The sequence below is a fragment of the Mus caroli genome, chromosome 1 (genome assembly GCF_900094665.2).
Source record: "Mus caroli chromosome 1, CAROLI_EIJ_v1.1, whole genome shotgun sequence".
Lineage (NCBI taxonomy): Eukaryota > Metazoa > Chordata > Mammalia > Rodentia > Muridae > Mus > Mus caroli.
The window spans coordinates 28,239,376-28,249,791 of record NC_034570.1 but is presented as its reverse complement, the minus strand read 5'-3'; the positions used below and the strand labels follow the sequence as shown (position 1 = coordinate 28,249,791).

At 40.2% G+C, this 10,416-nt stretch overlaps 1 protein-coding gene across 3 annotated transcripts in view; it reads left to right on the top strand.

Annotated features, from left to right (window-relative positions):
• The window catches only part of Prim2 (DNA primase subunit 2), a 213,855-nt gene that overhangs the window by 187,950 nt on the left and 15,489 nt on the right, over window positions 1-10,416 (top strand). The gene's annotated exons all lie outside the window — the stretch shown is intronic.

Below are 10,416 nucleotides of genomic sequence, written 5' to 3'. Positions count from 1 at the left end.
GGAAAGAGAGGCCCATTGGACTTGCAAACTTTATATGCCCCAATATAGGGGAATGCCAGGGCCAAAAGAATGGGAATGGGTGGGTATGGAAGTGGGGGGCGCTATGGGGGACTTTTGGGATAGCATTGGAAATGTAATTGAGGAAAATATGTAATAAAAATATTAAAAATAAAAAAAAGAAATGCACAAACTGTAAACAAAATATTCAAGAGATTACATCTTTTAGTAAGTCTGTTTTTTAAAAGGTCCCATGACGCTGTTAGGACCATTGTCTACAATTCAGTCCAGACTTGCTTTGGATTCTGTGAGCTGAAGGAGACTCTCTTTCCTGGCCCCAGAATAGTCATGGCCCATTCTTAGACAGTTATTTTTATTTGAAAAACATCAACGTACAAGAAAACACTACTGTCCAAAGTTTAGACAATCTAGTTAATTCAGCTTGCTTGTTCAGTTCTGAGGTACTTATTCTAGGCAAGGAGAAAGTCTACATGCGGTCTGGAGTCTAGGTGGTATTTTCTGTAAGAGGTGATCGTGGAGTCAGGAACTGGAAGCAGGAATGCATGAATAAAAGACAGGAGTGTGTAGTAGGGTCATTGGTATTCAAGCTAGTGATGATGGTGGATCCAATACTGCCAGGGCCTAGCCTCAGATGTTCTTTTTTGTTGGTTCTTCTTGAGGCAGGGGAGGAGGAAGAGGAAGAGGAAGAGGAGAAGGTCAGCAGGGGTAAGACTTGGTCTTAGGAGATATTTAGGGTTGCTGTATACTAATAAAACATTTACCTGCCTTAAATCTAAGTCACTTTGCTTCAGTAGCTGACCTGTCTTCTGAGTTCCTCTGAGATGAGAAACTGTTTAGCACCTTGTCATAAAACAGCCGGAGATTAAGTAAAGTAGCCTTTGCTCATTCTCCCCAGGACCTGTGGGGCTCTAACTTCCAGCCTGTTAGTTGAAGTCCCAGGAAGAAAAAAAGAACTCTTCGAAAAGTGATTTTCTAAGTTGTAAAATGTTTCCTATCAAAGTCTTCTAAGAAAAAGGGGAAAAGGGCTTTTAAGAAAAAGGGGGATAGCCGTGCAGTGGTGGCGCACACCTTTAATCCCAGCACCTGGGAGGCAGAGGCAGGCGGATTTCTGAGTTCGAGGCCAGCCTGGTCTATAGAGTTTGTTTCAGGATAGTCAGGGTTATACAGAGAAACTCTGTCTTGAGAAACAAACAAACAAACAAACAAACAAAAAACCAAAACAAGGAGGGGGGGAATAAGGGTATGTCTAAATAAAAGGGAAAATAATCAGTAGAGGGGATCCGGGCTAAGAAAATCAGGACAAGAAAAATATTCTCTCTTTGTCCTCAGCACTTATACATTTCAGAATACATGATCACATGGTAAAAAGTTCATCACAGGCTTACACATAAATTCAAGTCATAAATTGAATAAGAAGTTTACAACAGAGAATGTTTACATACATATCCATTAGGAGTAATTATCTGGCTAAACATTCATCACCTGTCCCAAGCTTAACAGGCTCATGGAGAGTTGAAAACTCTTTGTGGCAAAGGTATTAGTGAAGGTTTGTATAGATAAACCTAGTCAATATTTTATCTTCTGTCCTAGCACCTATAGTATATCATTAGTTCCCTTTTTATGACCTTTGGTTAGTGGTTTTGCAACCTCTTGGAATTTGCTCTGAATAGTAGATGCCTGCTTGCATGACACTAAAGACTAGCAGCGTTCTCATTGCAATTTTGATTATCTGAGAGAAACTAATAGCAGTCCCACTATAAAAGAACATAATAATTACTAATATAATTTTAGGAATTCTTATAGGATCATCATTAAGGATTCAGAAATCAGCAATTTGTCTATATAGCATCACTACAAGTCAGTATATTTTTGTTGTTTTGCAGAGATCTTCTCAAATGGGTGGGCTAGTGCCTACTAATTGTTATATAAATTTAATAACAGGAAAAGCATATTAATAGCAGGAATCTTTCCTAAAATGAATTTTTCCTGGACCTTGCCTACTGGGGTAAATTTGTCATAGATTTTAATCCAAGGTGAACCCATCTCAGGAAGATCACCTGCTAGTTTTTAGCTTCTCCTATGATGGCTCCTGACACAGTATATAAGCAAATATGGACATCTTAGAAGAACTAGTTAGTTTGGGAGTTGAGTTTTATATGTAAGCAAATTAGAACGGCAGAGAGAAGTGGTTTTAAAGCTAATTAGAGAAGCCACGGCAGTAGTTCCCAGTTACAGTTATAAGGTTGGGAAGACTATTAGGAAGCCGAGGAGTCTGGGTGTGATGATCCATAACTAGGAAGCTGCTGGTGCTTCCTGAAGCTGAAGTCAGCTCTTCTGAGGCTGGGGAAAAGCCAGGCAGAATCCTGGCTACTGCTGTCAAGATAAGAGGGAATAGGACTAAGAAATTCAGAACAGAAATAGGAGCAGAGGGAATGTCAGGGTTCTGTAATATAACAGAACTCACAGAATGAATCTGTATATATAGGAGGAAGATTTGTTAGAATCACTTACAAGCTATGGTATAGCTAATCCAACAATGGCTGGCTATGAACAGAAATTCCAAGAATTAAGTAGTTGCTCTGTTCATGAGGCTAGATGTCTCATCTGGCTTCAGCATAGACTAGAATCCTGAAGAAGTAGGTTCTAATGCCATTGGAGGAATGGACTTGCTAGTAGGCGAGGACAAGCGCAGAGCACAAGCTTCCTTCTTCCTTGACCTTATGTAGGCTTCCAGCAGGGGGTGTGGCTCAGGTTAGTGGTGGGGATTCTCAGCTCGGAAAATCTGGATGAAGGGTGTGTCTTCCCAGTAGTCTAGCAAGACTGTCCTCTCAGAATCCACGGAATAGTCGACTCAGACAGACGCCAACTCCCACAGCCAAAGAGTCGATGGAGCTTGGGAACTCTTACGGAAGAAAGATTCGGAGGAAGGATTGTGCTCCCAGAGGGGATAGGAACTCCACAGGAAGACCAACAGAGTCAACTAACCTAGGCCTCCCTGCACAAATGTAGCAGCATGTGCAGCTTGGTTTTCATGTAAGTTCCGAGCAACTGCAGTAGGGGCTATTCCAAAAGCTGTTGCCTGGACATGGGACATGTTCTTCTAGCTGGGCTGGCCACCTTGTCTGGTCTGGCCCCAGTGGGATGAATGCACTGAGCCTCCAAGAGACTTGATATGCCAGGGTAGGGAGAGAGAGAGAAGGATTGTGGGAGATGGTGACCGGGAGGGGGGACAGTGAGCAGGACTTAAAGAAGTTTAAAAAAAAAAAAGGTGTGTTGGTGTGTCTTCCTATCTCAACTGGATTAGAACATCTTCCTGTTTCAAATTAAGCAAAATCTCCTCACAGCTGTGCCCTCCTTGTTGGGTTTTAGTGAATTGTAGATGTAGTCAAGTTGGCCATCACAGGAAGGAAATATATCTGCAAAGAAGGTTAGTTTTACAAAATATCTTGTAGAGAAAAGCTTTTAAAGGATGATGAGTTCTACTTTTGTAAAGTAGTAGCTGTATTGTTGAATGGGTTATTCATCGTTGGTGTTGGTCTAAGGGTCCATAGAATGGTGGGGATGGAAAGCAAAAACTTATTTAAAAGATAATGAATAAAAGTGACCGTGGGTGACGCAGGAAAACTGCCTGAGTGATGCCCAGGAAACCACAAGCATGGGGCTGAGGGAAGGATTCCATCAGGATAGAAATGCCGAAGGGAACTCAAGCCAGAATGAAGATGGAACTGAAAAGCCCAACAATCCAACTAGAAAGTTCAAAGGCTCTAGGCCAAACAATCAAGGCACATGAAAAAAATGTCAACACAGGAAAGGGCACAGAGGCAGTATGAGACAGCATAACAAAAAACAAGCCCTAGAACTATAGGTGGAGATGAGGGAGAAGAATCCCAAGTCAATGGCATAGATGAGTTCTTCAACAAGATCATAGAAGAAAACTTTTCCAAACTAAAGAAAGACACCCCCACCCAGATACAAGAAACTCTGGAGAACACCAAATGTGGAAGAATGAAATTAGACCCATATCTATTAAGTCCTACAAAAACTAACTCCAGATAGATCAAAGACCTAATTAATATATTCCATATTAATAATTACATATTAATTAATACATACATATTATATATATATAAACATAGAATTATATTATCACAGATGGTTTCTTTTTTCATTAAAATAAGATTGTTTTCATATACAGTTAGTCATTATAAGTTGTAAAACTCACAAATTGGTTACATTCACAAGATTTTTCAATCACCACAAGTTTCCAATCTTTACATCACCTCAGAAGATAACCAGTGTTTATTAGTCTCCAGTGCTTGGCAAGCAGCAGTCCACTGTCTTCCACGATGCTCTCTCCTAATCTTCTTGCCAGCTTTCCTCAGCATTCTGTCTGAGATCCCTGGACATTAGTCACAAAGTCTTAACTTAGTGTCCTCTTTTTTTAAAATTTATTTTTTATTTTTTTAAGTTTCTACTGGTAGAGGAAGTGTCTGTTCATGTATTTTGCTCACTTTTCTGTTGGTTTGTTGTTTTCTTGATGAAAGTAATAATTCTTTTTGTAGATAAGGCCCTTATCAGATATATGACTTAAAACTGCTTTCCCTTACTGTAGATTATTAATTTCTTGATAATGTAATTTGATGGAAGCAGATTTTAATGTGGGTGGAGTCCACTGTGTATTCTTTTATATCTCATGTCTCTGATGTTGTATCTAAAAGTCCATTTGCCAGCATTAAGATCATGAAGATTGACACTAGGATTTTCCTGTATCTGCTTTATAGTTTTGAGTCTTTAATCTGTGTTGAGTTAGGTTTTGTGTACAGTGTGATGTTGAGTCTCTTTGCATTTTGGATGTTAATGTTCAGTTTTCCAAACACCGGTCATTGTAAAAGGTAGCTTGCTGGTTGGGGGATGTAGCTTAGGGATGAGACCTCCAAAATAGTGCAGAGTAAGTTGAATGTAGGTGTATAAGGTGTTTTCTGAACTATTAGTTCCATTGTTTTGGTCTGTATGTCTGTCTTGATACTAGTACTACAGTTTAGATATCACAGCTTTGTACTGGGTTTTGAACCCAGAAGTGTGAATTCTCCAATTCTGTTCTTCCTTTTCAATACTGACTTGGCTATTCTGAGCCTGTTGTAATCTCCTATACATTTCTGGATCAGCTCTAGAACTTCAATGGATAATACTTAGTGTGCTTGGGTAGTCCTGATGTCTGAGCATTGCATGCAAGTTCCTAACAAAGGACATCTTTTCTTTATTGGCCAGTCACTCACACAGGACATCTTTCTTTTACTCAGCCAGTCCCTAACATAGGACATCTCTCCTTTACTCAGCCCTTTCAGTTCCCTCCTTGTGTTCCACATTCCTTGGCATAAGTGTTTCTTCTTTCTCTGGCCATTCATGACTGGCTTTAGAAAGACTGTTTTTTATTCATGTTTCTTCCAGCATCGGTAGGTTAGTTTATCATAGTAGGTTTTGATGGATTCTGTAACAGCAGGTCTTCTGAGACTGGATACAGCATGATATCCTTTGCATCTGGATGCCTTGCATTTCCTGTGTAGTTGCCTTCAGGATTGTAAGTAAATCCCTCCGACTTGTAGCTTAAGTAGGAGTTTTTGTTTGAACCTCCTGAGACAGTGGGCGTGTCAGGTGCCTTGTAGTACCTGTTGAGGCGGGTCACAGACTTTTGGTTTTCTTCACTTTAGCAAGGCGCTGTATTATATCAGTTGACTTTCATACTTCGGACCACTTAGTGTCAGTCCAGTAGCCATTGTCAGGACGTCTATCCTTTAACTGTGCTGCTGGATTTGATTGGCGAGTGTTTTGGTTCTGTTTATACCAGACAGGCACTCTGCCACTGAATTGTAAACACAGTCCGGACTTGCTAGTATTTTATTGGGGTTGATGTATGTATATATGTATATATTTATTCATAAGGGATCCCCATCCATTGTTTTCTCATGTTTAAAGTTTTAATTACTTTGCTGGGAGGTTTTTAAATTTTGATTTGATATTTTGCTTGTTATAGTTTTGTCTGATCTCTTGGGTCGATTTTGACAGCTTATATTTCTAATAATTTGTCTACTTTTTGTTTGTTACAAAATTTTCTTGGTTTCTTTTAACTCTTTGAACATACTTATGACATGCCTGTGTTGTTCATGGCTACAGTGTATTCCTCCTGTGAGTAGGTCACACTTTCTTGTTTCTTTGGATGTTTTATACTGTTCTTTAGGAAACTAGAGAATCTGAACATGCAGGTTTGTATCTATAGAAGTCCAGGTCTTTATGTGTGACCCATGTTTATAGCCTGGTGTAGCAGATGGTTCTCTGCATACTACAGTTGTAGTATGGGTGACTGACTGGAGTGGGCTGACCAGCTATTGAATTGATTTCTCCAATTTGGGGCATATCAAAAGGCAGTGTGTTAGGAAAGCTGCTCTGGAAAGGCTTGAGTGTATTGACTCATTTCTCTGTATAGCTGTCACTCATCAGACCAACAGCGGGATGGTGCCCTACCTGCTGTATGGAGCTGTATGGAGTTGGATCTCAAGCCACTGGAGTCAGTTTTAATGTAACACTGTTGGTGTTAAACACACCATATGAAGATTCATATAGAAAAGCACTGTAAAGTAGCTTTGTCATATTTTAGATTAATTCCATGCTAGAAATGATAATATTTTTGACATAAGTACTAAAAGTATGTTGTCTGTTCCATTTGAGCTTTTTACGTGTGACCATAGAAAATGTAAAATACCAGCCATGCCCTGGGCTATCCCATGGTAGGAGAGCCCTGCTCTCGATGGTGATCTCTGACTTTGAGCACTCAAGACTTTTCATTATCAGAGGGATTAGGTTCTGTCTTCACATTGTACCTTAGTACAACTACTCATTTGGTAGAAATCATACTATTTATGAATATCTTTAGTTTCTTTTTCATTTTAGTGTTTTTCAATAGAGAAGGATTATTTGTTTTGGAATTTTGATTCAGTATAACCATTAATAATTATAATACAATTATGTAAATATTATAATATTATTCACTAAAGTGGATCTGATTAGTGCTTCCAAGAAACGTAAGTAGTGGTATTAAAGCCATTGAATGTGGAAAAGTATATGTTCTTTGTACTTTTTGGGAGGCTAGTGGACCTGCTTTTCACAGTCCAAAAACTTTCAGGCAATTACTGACCCTATTAAATCTTAAACTGGTAAGTGCCTTTTAATGAAGAGATCCTTTTAAATAGACAGTTTAAAAGGCTTCAAAATAACTATGGCAGGGTTTCATGGCAGAGCTGATAAGCGCTCCCATAAAATATCATGGCTCCTTATTTATGTGTGTATAAATCTGAGCTACTGAAGACCATTGTCATGTTGTCAGATAAGGAGCACCCGCTATGGGTGATGGTGTCCAGTCTCCATCACAGGGCACAGTGTCTGCTGTAGTGCAGGGGCTACTTCTGACTGGACAGCAGCACTGGGTACTGTCTGTCGTTAGTGGTGGAGTTGAGAGTGTGTCATTAGTCAGTCACAGAACTACAGTAGAGATGTGATAGCCAGGATTATATGTTTAGTTTTGTGACAAAATCATCAAATATTTAATTCGAGTATTAAAATACATTTTCCCTTTTAGAGGCCACAGATAGTTATTTATTTAAAAAATACTATTCAAGGTAAATAGTTCAAGGAAAAGTCACACATGTAGTTGAATGACATTTGCCTTGGTTGATGAAACCATTCTCTATTCTTTTAAAAACAGAAAGTGTATTTTAAAAAATAGCATTTTTATACTTACGTATTTTCTATAGATTTTTCTATGTCAAAAATTTTGATATAGATAGAATAGTGTTTATAGGTACTGATACCGATAGAGTGGTATTTGGTACTGTTACATAAACCCAACGTGTCTACTGTAGCCAGAAAACTGCTTGTCTTAGTTGTTCTCGTGGCCATTTTTATAGAGCATTTTGTCAAAGTCCCCATCTGTTTTGTAGAAACAGGCTTTAATAGAAAATTAACTAACTGTATTTGTAAGGCAATACTTGAGACTCTTAATTTTCTCAGCTCTGACCCACTTCAGAGCCATGGTGTTTACTATCAGCTTTATAATGCAGTTCCTGTTAGAGAATTAATTGTCTGTCTGTCTGTCTGTCTGTCTGTCTGTCTATCTATCTATCTATCTATCTATCTATCTATCTAAAGTGTTTATATGTTATACGTAATGCATATATACATGCGTATAATGCATATGCACCTTTGAAGTCCTTTATCCTTGAAAAGCTATTAAGTGGCCGGCTTTAAGTGTGGCTTCTCTTTCTATTATACTAGCATATCCATTAGATACAATTCATCCTTTTATAAGATCTTTAAAAATACTCATGAATCAGTATGAGTGTCTTTCACCTGCCTATAAAGCTCATAGGGCATAGCAGTTCTGAACTATCTTGCTTTTTCATCAGGACAAACAAGAAAGTATCCAAAGCAGAGCAGGAATTCGTGACTACATGCTGGAGCTGAGGGTCACACTAGCATCTGCCATGCCTCTAAGTAGGCATGTCACCTGAGTCCTCAATTGCCCTTTCTCCAGTTCCTAATTCATTTAGTTGTTAATGTTTCCTAAACACAACACACTGACATTAATCTGCACGGAGAAATTCAGTACTTGAGACAACATTTTAATTGCTTTGTAAGAATCATTTGGTACCTGTTTTGCTGGAATGAAGAATGATAAATGCTCTGATAAAAACCAGAGTAATCGAGGTGTCACAGATCCGAAGGAGAACGGGAGAGAGTCTGCCACATGGGGATGGTGTTCAAATCAGTGGCAGGAAGTGAGGACAAGAGGAAGAAGAACACCATATTCACCCACTGTTAATGAACAGCCATTTGGCTGGCACAGTGGCTCAGCAGGCAAAGATACTTGCCACACAAGCGTGGTGACCTGAGCTTCATTCTAGAATCCATATAAAATGTGGATCGAGAGACCCAACTCTACAGTTAGTTGTCTTCTGGCCTCCACATGTACAATGTGAAATATACACTCTTTTCCCAAACATTTCTTTGCAAACTCTTAAGTTAGAACTGGGAGATGACTCTATCCCAGTTGCTGTTGAAGACATGAGAAATACCGTGAGAGGTGATACGAATGAGACCTCCCTGATGGAGCTAACATCATGGCGGGTGCTGAATGCAGGGGAGGGTTGGCATTTAGGAGCAACTCTGGTAACAGTGTGGGTCTGTTGGAAGGGAAAACCAAGAAGCCTGATGATAAGACAAAGTGATGGGGGCTGGGCAGTAGAGAGTAGAGGGAAGTCTTAAAGACATTTGGAAGTAAAATCAGCTCAAAACTTGACTTGTAAACAGTAACAAATGAGCAAGGAAAATTCTCGACATGCTATGTTATCAAGCAAATGAAAAGCATATTTTCAAGAGAGAGACACTTGGCCTTGTTCTCACTAGTGAAGGTCATAGCAGAGATGCCATGGCTGATATTTGGGATATAAGCAGAGCAGTATATGCAGGCAGGTTGCACACTTCATACCTCTCTCTGCCAAGCTTCCCTTTCAAAATAAGGAAGCTTAGTGGCGTGGAAAGTCTGTGTGGTCTGAGTCTTGAAAAGTCGAGCTTTTCAGGACAAAGCAAGGCTGTTGTTGCTTCTACAGTAAGACACACGCTGACCTTGAATCACACACGTGAGCTACACATCTAGTTGGTGGGTGCAGTGTGTGCTGCTGTGCCTGTGCAGTGTGCCAGTCACCAGGGCCAAGGGTGGGCAGGTGGCAGCTTTCTGCTGCCAAGCGACCCTTGAGCATCACTGGCGGGCACTGGAGTAAATGGTGGGAGGAAGCTGCACCTGCGCTCAGAGTTAGACTTGGAACATGTACCGGGCATTGATATTTATGTTTATTTCTCTTGTTTGTGTGGTATTTCTCACCCGTGTGGGTGAACATCCTATGTGTGGATTGGATTGGCTTGGCAAAGCTCAGTCTGAGAGATCACAGTCATTAAATCAGAATGACAGTTACTTCATCTGTCTTCAGAGATATCTTGGTTACCCCACTTTCTGAGGATGCCTTCCAGGGGTGGTGCTAAATGTCTGCAAGCACCAGCACTTTGAAGGTGGAAGCAGAAGAGCCATGAACTTGAAGCTAGCCTGGACGACATAGACTGTGGCCGCAGGTGCAAACCAGAGGACTTGCAGCACTGAGAAGGGCGGTGAACATAAAGTCCCATCCCTAACTGAGAAGCCATTTGTAACTGATGCCTGCTGGAGAGGGGAGATGTGTTTTCTCCAGATGAGTTTCTGGGTAAATCAGTCACACTCCAGGACAGGCTCACACCCTGGGTACTCACACTCCGGGACAGGCTCACACCCTGGGTACTCACACTCCGGGACAGGCT